Source organism: Felis catus, chromosome A2 (genome assembly GCF_018350175.1).
Source record: "Felis catus isolate Fca126 chromosome A2, F.catus_Fca126_mat1.0, whole genome shotgun sequence".
In the NCBI taxonomy this organism is placed as follows: domain Eukaryota; kingdom Metazoa; phylum Chordata; class Mammalia; order Carnivora; family Felidae; genus Felis; species Felis catus.
In genome coordinates, this window is record NC_058369.1 from 114,396,384 (window position 1) to 114,414,284 (window position 17,901).

General features: G+C 41.0%; 1 long non-coding RNA gene across 1 annotated transcript in view; it reads right to left on the reverse strand.

Annotated features, from left to right (window-relative positions):
- Positions 1-410: 410 nt before the first annotated feature.
- The window catches only part of LOC123383900, a 102,620-nt gene continuing 85,129 nt past the window's right edge, over positions 411-17,901 (reverse strand). Inside the window, exons 2-3 of the long non-coding RNA XR_006594268.1 lie at positions 1,477-1,585; positions 411-742 (exon numbers count right to left, since the gene is read on the reverse strand). This is a non-coding gene — a long non-coding RNA (uncharacterized LOC123383900). The remainder of the gene's footprint in view (positions 743-1,476; positions 1,586-17,901) is intronic.

Here is a 17,901-nt window from a genome sequence, read left to right on the forward strand (position 1 = left end):
TGGCAGGTGATGTCCATGCACAGATTTCTGTGAAGCCTAATTTAATCCTACCCTTTCTCCCTCATCCTGGTCCATCTGGTGGCCTTCCCTAAAAATGGCAAGACCAAGCACATGAATGAATAAATCAATGAACTTTATACAAGAGAAGAGTAGACTGTCCAGGAAAATAAGATGCCTAGAAGTAAGACTAATAGTTCTGGTTACCATGCCACTACGTAGCATTCCCTGCCCTTCATATCCCCATCCATTCTTTCTACATGAAGGTTCTTCCCTCATGTCACTGAAGGCAACTTCCAGAACTTAGAGAGAGGATAAGAGAGCTAACAGGGCTCCGTTCTTTATATATATTTCTAATGAGTTTTTATTGTTAGTTATTTTTAACTCTGTTTTACAGATGAGGAAACAGGAACTCCGACATGGTGAGTTAACTTGCCCAAGGTCACACAGCTAATAAGAGGTAGAGACATGATTAGAACCTGGGTTCACCGGATCCTAAAGGCTTTATTCTTTGCATTATATCACCACACTCCTCCCGCAATCGATTGCTAATAGATTGGAGGAAGGCTGTTTCCCTAGAAAGAGAGGGGTGGTCAAAATGTGGCAGATACTGTCAGGACCCACCTGGGTCCTCTTGCTTTCAGTCACATGCTCAGGGGTCTCCTACAGGCCAACAGCTTCTTGTCTCTCTCAGCTGAGGGCATTTTTCAGGCTATGACAGGCAGCTCAGTAAGCATGTGGGTGGCTGAAAGTACGAGAGAGCTCATGTCCTGGGAACAGACCTTATTTTCCCCTAGATATATCCCTTCTTCCCTTTCTCCCTCTTCAAGTGGGATAATTCTGAGGCATGGTTCCTCCAAGGGTGCCCAGTGGGACTAAGCCCCAGTTGCCCACAGCAATTACCTGTTCATGAACTTTCCCTCATTGGTTTTCCTCTCTTCCCCTGGCACTCACTGCTTCCTGGGATCACCTCCCAAATAAAGTTACTTGCATTTAAATTCCCCCACAGAGGCTACTTTGGGGAGAACCCAAAAAACAATCCTACATCACAGCTCTGAATTCTTTTTCTAGGCAACAATGCTGTGTGCTTTAATAGATATAACATAGACTGTAGCTCTCCTTCCCTTAGTGGCTCACCATTGTTAACTGGATATCCTTCAAGTCCTTAGCCTGGTATTCAGGGTCCTCTAGAATGTGACCACAGCCTCCTTACCTTACCCAGTCTCCTCTAGGGTATCTGTCCTCCAGCCACACCAGGTTACTCTGTTGCAAACATTCTCTAGCCCTTTGTTTTCATAGGTGGTTCCAAAGCCTAGCAGCTCCCTTTCCAGTAGGTCTAAATACCACTTAACATTTGCACCTCAACTTTGCCACACACTAGGCTAATTGCTTGACATACTATATTAGTTAGGGTATTACACACTACCTGATGTAACCTATTACAGTCATTTGCTATAACCCCAAATCTCAGTGGCTTACCACAATAGAAGTTTCTTTCTCACATGAAGTTTGATGAGTATTTGGCAAGGTTCCTTCTATCTTGTGGTCCCATCATCTCCCAGTACTTTTGAATCCTCTGCTGGTTCTTCTGCAGGTGAAAAGAGAGCCATAGAGAATCACTTGGGAGGTCTTTATGAGCCAGGTTTAAAAATAGCCTACATTAATTAGTGTTCCTCTCTATACCACTGACCATGACCCAGTCACGTGGCCTTAAAAAGACTCAAAGGATGCTGGGAAATGTAATCTAGCTTTGGTTCCCAGAAAAGCTACTGAATCCATTCTGGTGAGCATCTAATGTATGAATTATTTTCTGTCACAATAGATTAATTAATTTATTTCCCACAACAATCTTTTAGGGTAGGTACTATTATTATAGATAGGTAAGCTGGGCACAGAGCAATTGAGCAGTCTGCCAAGAATTATACAATAAGTACATGGCAGACCAGGTACCTGAACCCAGGTAGTCTGGCTTCATCTGTTAACACTTGTACTTGTATTGCCTCTTTAAATCCTTCCTGCTCCAGTAAGTGGAGCTTAGATGGATTGATAAACTAATCAACCAAATCTTTCTCTTTTTTCAGAAACAACTTATCTGAGCTTTTAAAACCAACTGAGAATCACAGAGCTTCATTTGGAAAAGACATCTTTGAAACTATCCTATCTATCACTTCAGAGATGTGGAAACTGAGGCTCAGAGAAGTGACTTGTCCTGCAGCATCAAGACTGGGAACACACTCTCCTGATTTCTATTCTAGCGCTTTCCCCACCACCTCCTGCTTCCTCCCACAGCCCTATTTGTATTGTCATCATTTTTTGGCACCAATGGACAAGGTCATACTCAGATAAGTACTGAGGCAAAGAGCTCTGCCCTCTTCTCTCTTGCTATCTTGCAGTGAATTTTCCTGTCACTTCCCAAATCTCCTCTAAATACCACATACTTTAGTGTTGACAGCTCATGTACCTTGTGGCCACAGATATTTCTTATTGGTGGTAAAGTAAGCTCATAAAGGGAAGGAAGAATTTCGCTCCAGCCTTGGTAGTGTTTGTGCATCAGCAAATTACCAGTTTTTTTCTGACACAGGTAGCAGTTATTTTTATTTTTTGGTCTTGCTTTTTAATCTACTACTTTCTAGATTCCCTTTCTGAGCCAGGGCTCATCGGGTTTGCACACATTTCTAAGCTTACTAACCTGTGTGTAAATACCCTGCTTCTTTGTCCCGAGAGGGCTTATTCTTCCTGTGTTTTGCATCATTTCCTATAAGATTAAGCTCCAGTTCCCACTAAGGCAGCAGACTTAATGGTGTAGCCTTTAATGCCTGCCTTCCCATCTCAGTATTACTTCTCTACGCTTCCTTATGAATGTTCCCTAAACTTTCTCAAATAAACTCCTTGCATATAATTCTTTGTCTTGGGATCTGCTTCTGGAAGAACCATGATTCTGAGTCATAAGAGGCTAAACGAAGCAGTTTCAGACAATTATGGGCAGGACTGTAAACTTTTTGGCGTCTTAATATACATAGTCCAAAACAGAACTCAATTTGCTGTTACTTCCACATTTGGAATGACCATCATTCATCTATTCCACTCCTTGAATGATGAGACTTATTCAGCAGGCTTTTCCTAAGATGATTTTTTTTTTAATTTTAATGTGTATTCATTTTTGAAAGAGAGAGAGAGACACAGAATGCGAGTGGGGGAGGGGCAGAGAGAGAGGGAGACAGGATCCAAAGCAGGCACCAGGCTCTAAGCTATAAGCACAGAGCCTGATGCGGGGCTCGAATCCATGAACAGTAAGATTATGACCTGAGCCAAAGTCAGACACTTAACTGACTGAGCCATCCAGGTGTCCTTCCTAAGATGATTTTATTCAATTGTATACTTCCTGGAGCCTAGACTCCAAGTTCTAATCTTAGCTCTGCTTCAAGCTATATGGGAGAGCTTGGGCCTTGTTCATCTGAAAAATGATATGGTTAGACTAGTTGTTAGATGTTCCCTAAAGTTCTAAGAATCTGACTCTATGGTTTCCCAAATCTTTTTGCTTACTTTTTCCTATTGAGGGTTTCCCCAATTCTTGTATTATATAAGATTATAAACAATGCAAATACCCATCAACAGATGAATGGGTAAACACATTGTGGTCTATTCACACAATGGAATATTATACAGCCATAAAAAGGAATGTAGTATTGACACATGCCATAACATGGATGAACCCTGAAAACATTACGCTACGAGAAAGAAGCCAGGCACAAAAGGTCAATATTGTATGATTGCATTTACTTGTCATGTACTGAGTAAGTAAATCTAGACATAGAATGCATACTGGTGGTTCCCAGGGGCTAAGGAGAGGAGGAGCAATTGCTCAATGGGTACAGGGTTTCCTTTTGGGATGATGGAGATTTTTTTGGAGCTAGAGATGGTAGCTGCATAATATCGTGAATGCACTAAATGTCATTGAATTGTTCATTTAAAAATGGTTAATTTTGGGATGGGTCAGTTCATTAAGCGTCCGACTTCAGCTCAGGTCATGATCTCACAGTCTGTGAGTTAGAGCCCTTGTTTTGGATTCTGTGGCCCCCTGTCTCACTGCCCCTCCCCCACTTGCACTCTGTCTCTCTCTCAAAAATAAAATAAAAACATTTAAAAAATTTTAAAAAATAAATAAAAATGATTAATTTTGTGTTATACCCACTTTACCAAAATAAAACATCTTGATCTATAGAATGCTGCTGAACTATTTTTTTCAGGCTACTGCTAAAGATCTTTATCATAAAAGTATAGAGAGTTACTAAAATGATACTTTCAATGGTAATAGTCAAAATCAGTTAAAATAGTTTATCAGACTTCTACTATGTGACTTGAACTTTACAATCATTGTCTTTAATATAGCAATTTCCATCTGTACTGCATAGATAAGGCCACTAGGGCTCAGAAGATTATGTCAATTATCCAAGGTTAGGCAGGTAGGAACTGGTGACACTAAGACTTCAGGCTGTATCTATCTGGACATATATCAAGATAGAGTTAAATTCAACTTTATCAACATACATTAAATGTATATGAGCTAAATACTCCAAGTAAAAGGCAGAGATTGTCAGACTTATAAAAAAAATGAGATTCAACTCCATGTTACTCACAAGAGACTCACCTTAAATATGGAGATGCAGAAAAATTAAATGTTAAAGAATGGAAAACAATATACCATGTAAACAGAAAGTATAAGAAAGCTGGTGAGGTTTTATTGATATCAAAGTCAACTTCAACACACAGAGTATTATTAGAGAAGGACAGTGACTTCAAAATGATAAAATGAATTTAATTTAGATACTCAAAACTGTTTAATCTCATCATATTTTTTATTCCTAACATCCTTGGTCACCACTGCTAGTGGAGGCCCCTACCATTAGCTGTTTTCTCCAAATCCCTATATTGTTGAGTCTGTTTACCCCTAATCCATACTTCTAAACCTCTTCACTGTTCCTTCTGGAACTCTGGCTTAAGGGAAGTAAATCTCTTTCAATGTAAATCTCCTTACTGATTTTAGATCAATAACCAACAGTCATAATGTACTTGGTCACTATGTTCAGAATCATTTTCTGTCACCATCTCCAAACCTTCAATTTCCCTTGGGGAGGTCAGTGGCCTCAGAGTGTTTTGTCCTTCTCAATGCAGTGAGCTTTATATCCATGCCACATCTTCTAGTCACCATCATAGATAAATACCAGTCCTTGTCATCACCTAGAAATACTACACTCTGAACTTTTAAATTCATGATGTTTAATCTGGTCATTACCTGTTCTCCTTGCATTTGTTTATTCCACAATTATTTATTGACTGCACATAGTCAACAAATGTGCAGATACTGTTGCAGATGTTGGAGATATTTCAGTTCATAAAATAGGTACAATTCCTATATTTTTGGAAATTATATCTAGTACTCCTCTAATTCTCTTGTTCTATTACCACATCTCTTCTCCCATCTCATTGAAGACATTATTTTTTTTAGATCAATCCTCCTCTTTCTTCATTACTTTTCCTAGCCAGCCAAAATTCCATACCTACTATTGCTTTCAACCATCTTGTCTATTTTTTTTATAACAGTTACCCTGTAATTTCCTTATGCTACATTCCCACTTTCAGGCAAGATGAAGTAACAAAGACATGATTTACTCTCCCCTCTTGAACAACTAAAAAATCAGATAAAATATATGAAACGGTTTTTAAATATTGGACATCAGGCAGTGTAGGATAGTGTTCACTGAGAGAAGGGATTATAAAAAGTGGACCCCATGATTATCCCAGCTCACTGCTTGGCAGCCATAATTCAACAAAGAAGAAATCAGAACCAGGAAGTCGCTCTGAATTGATGAGATAGGATTGGGAATCTCTGGAGCCAAGTAGCTAGAGTCTTCAGGGCGTAGAAGAGTTGTGCAGAGAGAGAGGAATTCTCTTGAGTCTTCAGCTGAATATTATTCATCAGTGAGTACATGTGATGATACTATCCAAAGCCAGGAAAAGAACTACCCCAAGATCTCAGAGACAGTCCTTACAACTCATAAGGGGCGAGAAATAATTCATAATGCCACCGGCTAGAGTAGAAAAGTCGTCAAAAGCCCATGGGCTTTGGATAGAGTTCTCTGAATAATCTTGTTTTAGTAGTGATGAAATATTAGCCTAAATTAAAGGCTGTTCTGATCTTACTGAATAAAGCTTAAAAGCAACCCTCAAAAGGAGGGGCCAAGATGGTGGAACGGCATGGAAGTTTTTGTGTCTCTCATCTCTGAAATGCAGCCAAATCAAAACTAAACCATCTTTCACACCTAGAAAACTGATTTGAGGATTTACACAACAATCTGCACAACCTGAACCACCAAACTCGGCAGGTATGTGGTGTGGAGAGGTGAACTGGGGGAGAGAGAAGCCACAGAGGGCAGGGAGCTGTTTCTACTTGCAGAGACAGGATGGAGTCGGGGGGGGGGGGGGGGGGAGAGACTATGGGAAAAGCACCCCCACTCTGAAAGCAGCTAGAGAGAAAAATTCAGAGCGGAAACAGCTGCAAAGGACTTAACAAAAAATGGAGAAAGGAGAAAGGAGAGGCTTTAAATTCCATTAAGACTCTATCAACAGGGAAAGTACAAAGTCTGAAACTCTGCAGCTCAATACCTGGTGGTGCTCTGGAGGGAAGGATGAATCCCTGGGAACAGATAGTGAGGTCTGAGGGGTCCTTGGGCCACATGGGGAGAGGCAGTAACCCTGCTGGGAGGACATTTGGTAGAGGCAGTGCGCCCCTCCCCCCCACCCCCATAGACAAAGGTCCCAGCAGACCCTGGAGAACAGCCACATTTGCTGATGTTGGAACAAGGAAGTTAAGGGTGAAGCCTGGTACCAGACGTGTGTTGCGATTTGCCATAATCCCTGAAACACTGCTGCTACACAATCACGTGAAATTTTTCTGGGCTGGGCTGGTGCCTGGCTGCAGTCTTTGGGCATTGGCAGCAGCATGGTCCCACTAATGTTTCTGGGTGCGGCTGGCACCCCGCCAGTGGTCAGGGAGACCCTCCCCCAGAGGGTCAGAATGAGTCAAAGCTGCAGTCCCTCAGAAGTGAGGGGTTAGGAAACAGCCCCTTCTGAGATAAAACTCAGGATGGAGGTGCTGCCTGGCAGCCTGACAGCTTGGTCACAGACAGTGTGTTTGTTTGTTTGTTTGTTGGTTGGTTGGTTGGTTGGTTGGTTTATTGGTCACAGACAGTTTAAAAGTAGTAAGTGGACAGAGCCAGAGACAAAGAAGAGGTGCTTGATTGCCAGGCGGGGAGAGCACAGAGTTCTGATACTAGAGACTGGGTAGCTGGGTGATGCCATTTTCATCCCTCCTTTGCATGTGCATACATGGCTACAGATGCCATTGCAATCCACCCCAGTAAGCTAAGCAGCAGCATCTAGTGGAGAATGGAGCCCCTACACTAAGCCCCACCCAACTGGGCCAACTGCCCTCTTGAGGAACACCAAAAGTCTCTCCACCTGCTTGGTTTATGGACTATAAAGTGGTTCCTAGTTTGACTTCTAGGGTAAACCAGATGTAATTTCAATTGTATTTGATTCTGTTCACTGGTCCATCTATTCAATTTTTTTCGCTTTCTTTTCTTATTCTTGAATACATAAAGAGAAAAAAATTCATTTTATTTTCCATTTTTATTAACAAGATTTTTTCTTTTATTTTTCTACTATATTTTTCACTTTTTTGTAAATTTTTTAAATTGTTTTACTTCCATCATTTCATTTTATTCTATTTTATTGTACCCATTTTTTCAAATTTTCAAACATTTTCCTTTTTTTTTTTGTTTTTTTCTCCTTTCTTATCTCCATCAATTTTTTTCTCTATCAATGTTTTTTCAACAATCAGACTAAAACACACCTAGGATCTAGCATCCTTTATTTGATTATTTGTGTGTGTTGTTTTTAATTTTTAATTATTTATTTACTTTATTAATTCCTTTTCTTCCTTCCAAATTACAAAACAAAGGAATTCACCCCAAAAGAAAGAATGGGAAGAAATGACAGCCAGGGACTCAATTTATACAGATACAAGCAAGATGTCTGAACCAGAATTTAGAATCACAATAATAAGAATACCTAGCTAGCTGGGGTTGGAAATAGATTAGAATCCCTTTCTGTGGAGATAAAAGAAGTAAAACCTAGTCAGGATGAAATAAAAAAATGCTCTAACCTAGCTGCAATCTTAAATGGATGCCACGGTGGAAGGATGGATGCAGCAGAGCAGAGAGTCAGTGATATAGAGGACAAACTTATGAAGAATAACGAAGCAGAAAAAAAGAGAGAGACTAAGGCAAAAGAGCATTATATAAGAATTAGAGAACGCAGTGTCTAATTAAAAAGGAATAACATCAGACTCATAGGGGTCCCAGAAAATGAAGACAGAGAAACAGGGGTAGAAGATTTATGTGAGAAATCATAGCAGAAAACTTTCCTAACCTGTGGAAAGACACAAACATCAAAATCCAGGAAGCACAGAGGACGCACATTAGATTCAACAAAAACTGACCATCAACGAGGCATATCATAGTCAAATTCACAAAATACTCAGGCAAGGAGAGAATCATGAAAGCAGCAAGGGAAAAAAGTCCTTAACCTACAAGGTAAGACATATCAGGTTTGCAGCAGACCTATCCACAGAAACTTGGCAGGCCAGAAAGGAATGACAGGATATATTCAATGTGCTGAATCAGAAAAATATTCAGCCAAGAATTCTTTATCCAGTAAGGCTGTCATTCAAAGTAGAAGGAGAGACAGAAAGTTTCCCAGACAGATAAAAATTAAAGTTCATGACCAATAAACCAGCCCTGCAAGAAATTTAAGGGGGACTCTCTGAGGGGAGAAAAGATGGGGGAAAAAAAAAGACCAAAAGCAATAAAGACTAGAAAGGACCAGAGAACACCACCAGAAAGTCCAACTCTATAGGCAACATAATGCCAATAAATTCATATCTTTCAGCATTCACTCTAAATGTCAATGAACTGAACGCTCCAATCAAAAGACATAGGGTTAGGCACCTGGGTGGCTCAGTCAGTTGAGCGTCTGACTTCGACTCAGGTCATGATCTCGCGGTGAGTTTGAGCCCTGTGCCAGGCTCTGTGCTGACAGCTCAGAGCCTGGAGCCTGCTTCAGGTTCTGTGTGTGTGTCTCTCTCTGCCCCTCCCTTTCTCATGCTCTCTCTCTCTCTGTCAAAAATAAATAAACATTAAAAAAAAATTTTTTTTAAGACATAGGGTAACAGAATGGATAAGAAAACAAGATCTATTTCTATGGTATTTATAAGACACCCACTTTAGACTGAAAGACACCTTCAGATTGAAAATAAGGATCTATCATGCTAATCGTCACCAAAAGAAAGCCAGAGTAGCCATACTTATATCCGAAAATCTAGATTTTATTTTTTTTAATGTTTTTTTTAATGTTTATTTATTTTTGAGACAGAGACAGACAGAGCATGAACAGGGGAGGGTCAGAGAGAGAAGGAGGCACAGAATCTGAAACAGGCTCCAGGCTCTGAGCTGTCAGCACAGAGCCCGACGCGGGGCTCGAACTCACGGACTGTGAGATCGTGACCTGAGCCGAAGTCGGCCGCTTAACCGACTGAGCCACCCAGGCGCCCCGAAAATCTAGATTTTAAAATAAAAACTGTAACAAGAGATGAAGAAGGGCATTATATCACAATTAAGGGATCTACCCACCAAGATCTAACAATTGTAAACATTTATGCTCCAAACATGGAGCACCCAAATATAAATCAATTAATTGCAAACTTAAAGAAACTCATTGATAATAATACCATAATAGTAGGGAACTTCAACACCCCACTTAAAGCAATGGACAGATCATCTAAATAGAAAATCAACAAGGAAACAATGGCTTTGAATGACACACTGGACCAGATGGACTTAACAGATATATACAGAACATTTCATTCTAAAGCAGCAGAATACACATTCTTTTCCAGTGCAGATGGAACATTCTCCAGAATAGATCATATACTGGAACACAAATCAGCCCTCAACAAATACAAAAAGATTGAGATCAGACCTTGCATATTTTCAGACCACAACACTATGAAACTGATATTATTTTTAAAATATTTGCAATATTTATTTGAAAGAGAGAGAGAGAGAGACAGAGAGAGAGAAAGAGAGAGCATGAACAGGGGAGAGGCAGAGAGAGAGAAGGAAAGAGAGAATCCCAAGCAGGCTCCATCCACAGCATAGCTTGGAGCCTGACTCAGGGTTTGGTCCCATGACCATGAGATCATGACCTGAGCTGAAATCAAGAGTTGGTTGCTTAACCGACTGAGTCACGCAAGCACCACACTAATGGCCTCACTTTAATATGAGCCCCTCTTTAAAGGCCCTATTTCAAAATACAGCCATACATATTGTGAGGTCCCGGGGATTAGGGCTTCAACATGAATTTTGCGGGAGAGGACACAATTCAGTCCACAAGAACTTTATGCTAAATTACATAAGCCAGTCACAGAAAGCTAATTCTACCTCTATGAAGTATCTAGAGTTGTCACATCCAGTAGAATGGTGATTGCCAGGGATGGGAGAGGAGTAAACAGGGAGCTGTTTAATGGGTACAGAGTTTTAGTTTTACAAGAAGAAAAAATTCTGGAAATAGGTTGCATAACAATGTAAATACACTTAACACACTAAGTTGTATACCTGGAAACAGTTAAGACAACAAATTTTATCTTATGCATTTTTACCACAGTTAAAAACAATAAGGAAGAAAATAGAGTATATGTGATTGCTCTACTTTGTCATTCCCGCCGCCCTTCATGATGTCACCATCCTCACCTTCCTCAACGCCTTTATTATCATTAGCTAGGAGATCCAATTACCTCCAGGATGTCCTCTAGGAAAGTATTACTGATGTTTCCACACAGCATGATGAGACTCTTCCAATCATCTTTCTACTCAGCTTCTCTTGGTGAAGATTATCATTCTCTTCCCACAAGTTCAAGCAAAATCATCTAAGTCATCCTCATCTCCTCTGTTCTGCCCCCATGTCTCCACTTGTCGTCGTTCAGCAAATCTACCTCTTCATTGTCTCTGGGCTCTGACCCTGTGACCACTGCCACTGTGTTGGCCACACCCAGTCCTTGCCTAGACAGCTTAACAGTTGTCTCTCTACCACCAGTTTTCTGCCCTGTGGCCCCACTCTCTGAATCCACTGTTTTAGTGCCCTTGGCTGCTGTAACAGACCACTATAAATTGGGTGGCTTGAACACAGCGGAAATTTATTTCTTACAGTTCTGGAAGCTGGGAAGCCTACGATCAGGTCACCAACAGATTCGGTGTTTGGTGAGGATCCACTTTCTGGTTCGTGGGTAGCCATTTCTTATCTGTAACCTCACATGGAGGGGAGGAGACAAGGAGTCTCTCCTGGCCTCATTTTTAGGGCATGAATCCTATCCATAAAGGCTCCACTCTCGTGACCTAATCACATCCCAAAGGTCCACCTCCTAATACCACCACATTGGGCGATAAGACTTAACATATGAATTTTGGGGAGACGCAACATTTACCTGATAGCCTCCATCTTCTGCCCTGCTGCCAGAGAGCTCTAACTCACAAATCTGATCATTCACTCCCCTATTTAATGCCCCCCCCCCAGGATAAAGTGCAAATAAGACCACCCTGGGCTGACCCTTGCCGACACAGCAACCTCTTCTTTCACCCTCCCTCCTCCCCCCCCCCCCCCCCCCCCCCCCCACACACACACACCTTGCTTTCACAGCCCTGCAGAAAGGATCTAACACAGCCTGGGCTGTGTGCCTCCACATCCCAGGCCACTCTCCCTCACTGTTTATGTGAATCGGCTCCTCCTTCTCCTGAATTGAGGCCTCTGTATAGACATGGCTTCTGCCCTGAGCAATCGGCACTCATGTCTTTCCACAGGATGTCCCACTCTGGGCAGCAGGCATCTTGGATGGTCTACACTTCCCATCTGGTGCTGAACCCTGTGAGAGCAGAGACTGTGTTCTTCCTTCATGCTACACACATTTACTGAGCTGACATTGATTGTACATCACTGTACCAGATCTTTCCATCCTCATCACCAGTGCTTAAAGAGTTCTTGGCATGCAGGGAACTTGATAAATGTTTGTGGAAATGAATTTTAAATCTTTTCAGTTTAATTAGCATCAATTAATTCACTGACTTCAAAGCGCCTGCAGGATGTGAGGTGAGACATGGCCACTGATGGGGTGTATAAGCTAAGAGGACAGGAGAGAGAAAGGAAGCAAACAGTTAACGTTGTCCAGCGCAGGGAAGCAGAATTTACCAACCAAACTATGTCACTTTCGGCATGAGGATTATTTTGAACTAAAGGCAGTCAAAACCCAGCAGATTCAGGAAAAGCTCTTTACCTCCCCATCAACGGCCCAAATTTGCTTTGGAAAGGGGCCTGTATCAGGAAGAAAGATTACCAGTGACAATTACTAGAGAGAATCTTTTCCTTAAGAAATGCCTCTGCCTTCCCTCGAACAGACTTCCTCCCGTTTACACTCCCAAACCCTACCCCTTTCCGTAGCTGCTTAGCCAGCAGCCTAACTTCCTGAGCTGAGATGTTATGCCCACTCCAATTACCCGGCTGCCCTTTGAGTCCTCATATCTTTATGGGGCTCCTTTAAGCATGTAAGTTTGTTTTTCTCCTGTTAATCTGTCCTATATCAATTTAAGTATTAGCCCAGCCATGGAAGTACAGAAAGGAAGAAGGGAGAATTTTTCTGCTCCCACACCCGTCATGCCCCAAGGGATGGGGACCAGCAGGGCAGGGGCCTTGGTAAAAGCCAAGCAAGAGTCTAAGAGCTTGGCCTGCAGTTAATGAGAATTCAAACAGCAAATTTGTGTTTTCCTCTCCCTTGTGTCACTGGGAGACAAATCGAAAATGCAATCAGTGTTAAGTGGAAGTCTCCACGGAAGGAGAGTGACAAAATAAGGGCTTGTCAGCAGGTCACAGCTTGGCCTGTGGAGACCATTTTGTGATTCTCTAAAATTCTGCTCTGGACTTTTAGGCATGGAAATCCTCAGACGTAGAAAGAAGGATCATTTGCTTTGATTTTAGAATTGTTTGAACGCTGACCAGTATCAATTAAATTTCTATGTCCTGATATCATTAAATCTACCTTCCAGTTCACGATGTGGCCTCCCTGTCGGGTCTTCCCCACGTACCCACGGGCCGCTGTGATCCCTCATGGCTCAGAACCGGAAGCGTCAGGAGCACTGAGGAGCACGGCTCACCCCAGAGAAGGGAATGTCACAGTCCAGACACTAATTGCTCTGGGGCCAGCCTGCGACGCAGACAGCTCCACCGGCGAGTAATAGCACCAGCGGTGAGGCAGTTACCGGCACATGAGCTCCTCGACTTACCAGCTGGCTAACCTAGCGAGTCACTTCTACTTTCCACGCTTCAGCCTCCTCATTTTTAATGGGGGATAAAATTAGTATTTAGAACCGTTGTGAGGACTAAAGGAATGAACATTACATCAAGGTCTTAGGATTACACCAGGTTTAGTCAATGCTGTGTCAGCGTTAGCTACTATTACCACTTATCAAGACTGCAAGACGATCCAGGCACTGCCCTGAACCCCTTGTTTGGCTAATTCTATGTGTCACACACACTGTGTGTGTCTGTGTGACACTCCTCTGGTAAACAGGAGAAAGCAAAGGCATAGCTATGCTTACGTGGATAATATTTTCAATAAACAATGAATCAAACCCAAGATTGCAATGCTTCAAACTCCTATCACTTACTGCCCCGGATTATAGTTAGTTAGGTACATGCTTTATCTCTTTTTGAAGAATGGAATTGTTTGAGATCAAGGTTCACATCTGACCCATCTCATCTGTGAAGGTGGTCTACGTGATGCTACAATAATGGCTCCCAAAGCTTAGTGGTTTAACGAGCCAAAACTTGCTCGTTCCGGCTGCCATCAGGGACCATCTCAACAGTTACCTCTTTAATCATCAAATCAGGAAAAAAGAAATATGATAAATTGTATGCTGGTCCTTGAAGGATGGTCTTGGAAGCATCACAAATGAATTTCTGCACAAATTTCATTGGCTAAATCACGTCACTTTTTCACATCTAATTTAAAGGGACAGGGAAATACAATCTTGCCATGTGCCTGGAAGGAAAACCAAAATGTTTGTGAATAGCCTCATTAACAACCACACTAACACAGCAGTTATCACCATGCACAGAGTAGGCATCCGATAAATATTCATGAAGTGAATGAGGTGTAGCAAGCATTTTGATCAGAATCTCAACTTGACTACACATTTGAATCACCTCAGAGTCTTTACAAAATTCGAGAAAGCCGGGCCACACTCCATACTATTTACATTGCCATCTCTGGAGGTATGACAGAAGCATCGGGATTTTTGAAAGCTCCCGGGTGATTTCAAAGTGCAGTCAAGGGTGAGGACCGTTCGGTTAGACTGTACCCCAGGGTATCATTCCGCACAAGCCATCCCCACCTGAAAGCTACAAAGGAGTGCTCAGAACTGGGTACTTTGCTTTTGTTATGTGACATTTGGATTCCTGGATGGATTCAGTCAATGAATGGAATAAATTTTAAGATCTCCAAATTAGTCATGTTTCCAGTAAGAAAATTGTCATCTCATCCTGGAAAACTCTGCATTTAATTTTATTCTCTATTGCTTGTTCTTGCCTCATATTCATTCAAGACCTGCTTTCCCAGTTGGACAGGAAGGTCCCTGAGGGCAGAGACCACACCTAGAACTTGCAGACACTCAGAGGGACATCTGAGTTGACCCCAAGTTGGGTCCTCAGTGCCTCTGGCTTTCCTGATACAGTTCTCTCTGCTACATGGCTACACTCTGGAGAAAGCCCTTAGGTTATCAGAGCAGAATGTTTGCTTCTCTGCTTACCCTTTATATTTTGCCATCTTCCAAAAGAACTTGATGTAAGGGACAGAAATTGAAATGCACTTGACAAAAGGCCATTGAAAAATTACAGGAGTAAATAATTAGCGGCATATAATTATCAAAATTAATATTTAAATGTGAAACAGGCAAAACAATTTTGAGTTTTCATGCATAAAATATGTAAAGTGCTTGATATTCTGAAATTGAGGGACTTTATCAGTAGTATCAGTAGGTCATTACCAATCCAACTTAATGTCTGCAATCCCTGCTTCCTCCGGTTTTGAAAGCAAGTTGTGCAAAACGGGCAACTCCCAAAACACACAAGCATGTTTGTTCCACAATAACTTACTTTTCCAAAAGCATTCTTAAATATCTACTTCTTAGCATCATTCTCCCTCCCCTAGAACTTCTGCCATGACTTTAGGTAATCTATTATCAATTACATGATCAATATTATCTAATAACAGATAATGTAAGGAATTCTCCAGCTCAGGGGATCCACAAGTTCGAATTTGCTAGTTTAGAAAGCTCCAGGGCTTTAGGAGAAATCCACAAGGCACTCGGAGACAGCAGAGCACAAGGATTCATGCATCGATGGAAAATGTGTGGTCAGAAGTCTCCCAAATGCCATTTTGGAGAATTCTCCTTCTCCCTTTGATTTCAGTTACTTTCTTCGATCTGTTATTTTGCCTCTGGTCTTAAAAAAACATATATATATATATATATATATATGGATATTTAATGTTTATTTTGAGAGAGAGTGTGTGTGCACGCCACCCAGGTGAGTAGGGGAGAAGCAGAGAGACAGAGAGAGAGAGAGAGAGAGAGAGAGAGAGAGAGAGAGACAGAGAGAGAGAAATTCAAGCAGGCTCCATGTTGTTAGTGCACAGCCCAACACGGGGCTCCATCTCACAAACTGTGAGATCATGACCTGAGCAGAAATCAAGAGTCAGACGCTTAACTAACTGAGCTACCCAGGCGCCCCTCTACTGGTCTTTTTGAAATTAAGCCTTAAAATGGCCAGGTTTCATTCATAGGGAGCATAATTTAATAAGAATAACCATATTTGATCAAGTTTATGAGATACATATCCTATTGAGAATAGAATTTACTATTGATTTAATCTTTGTTTCTCCCTACAGTGTTCTGAATAGTGTCTTACCCACAGCAAGTGCTCAGTAATTGTTGAAGACATAAATGAATTAATATGTAAGTTATGACTCGAAACTCCTGGTATTTTGAACCATTTGGGCTTTTTATTACTCTTACATATCAAGACCTAGCAGTGTTATTCAAAGTAGCCAAAAGGTGGGAGCAACCCAAGTGCCTCTTGATGAATAAACAAATGTGGTGTATACATACAAAGGATGATTCAGCCTTAACAAGGAAGGAAATTCTAACACATGCTACAACACAGATGAACCCTGGGAACATCATGCTAAGTGAAATAAATCAGTCAAAAAAGTCTGTCTGATTCCACTGATATGAGGTACCTAAGGTAGTCAAATTCATATAAACAGAAAATAGAACTGTGGTTGCAGGACTGGGGAAGAAAAAGGGAGTTATTGTTTAGTGGGCACAGAGTTTTTAGCTGGGGAGACTGGTTGCAACACAATGTGAATACACTTAACACTATTGGACTATACCTTTATAAATGGTGAAGATAGTAAATTTTGTATGTATTTTTACCACAGTCAAAAAATATGTACCAGGATCAACCTGACCCCCAATCGGCAAGTTATTTGAGGTGTTGGCCAAAAAAACTTACTTCAGTAGCTAGTTTGTACTTAGAAGAGCAAACAGCATGCACAGGTAAAAATCATGGCATGGAGGACTGGTGAAAGGAACTGGAGATACGTAGTCTAGAGAGAGATTTGTTTTGGAGGTTATTGATTTCCTCAAATACTTGAAGAGCTGTTTTGCGAACGAGGGATTAGAGCTGGCCCGATTGCCCCCCAAAATGGAATGTGAGCTGAGTGAAAGCTTTTGCAATAGATTTTAGGGGCACCTGGATGGCTCAGCCCGTTAAGCATCCAACTCTTGGTTTTGGCTCAGGTCATGATCTCATGATTGAGATAGAGCCCCATGTCGGACTTTGTGCTGACAGCATGGAGCCTGTTTGGGATTCTCTCTCTCCGGTGATCCCTGCTTGAGCTGTCTGTCTCTCTCTCTCTCAAAATAAATAAATAAACATTAAAAAAAGAAAAAAAATGGATTTCAGCTCAAACTTTCTGTAAGAATGTTATTTAAATGTTATATAAAACCCAGGCCCTCTTCCTTTTCTTTGAGACATGCCTCCTCATCAACACTCACCCTGTCATAATAACTTGAGTAAAAACATCCTCTTAACTGTCTAGTGTGTTTTGTCTTTCACAGGCGAGATAATCTTTAAGTAGGATACAGGATCACCATATATTTTCCCATCTAGGATAGTTTGGAGCATGAAGAGGATACCAACAAAGTAAACATATAATTTCAAAAAACACTTATTTTTTTTATTAAGAACTATTTGTATGAAATTGGTAAACATATAATGGTTCTATTCAGATTTTATTCAAAATAAAATTCTAAAGCTAAAAATTACGTACATCAAAACAAAATCTTTTTATACTAACGGTCAAAATAATCCTTCAGATTATCCCCAGAATGATACTAAAAATAATGTAGGCATTAAAAAAAATCATTCTGGGTACATATTTCTTCATTTTAATCCATTTCCTGGCTGTATTTGTCTGCACAGTCATTAGTATCTTTCCAGACAGAATATGTGGCCCTATTTTTAACTTTTTCATAAAATTGCCATCAGTCTTCTTCACATTTATGTTTTATGGTTGATGTATTTGAAACTGACCTTTTTCGGTAGGCCATATTTTTCATTGAGAAAAGGCTCCTTCTACAAGTGTTGCTATACCTGGTAAGGTCAGAGCAAATGGTACTA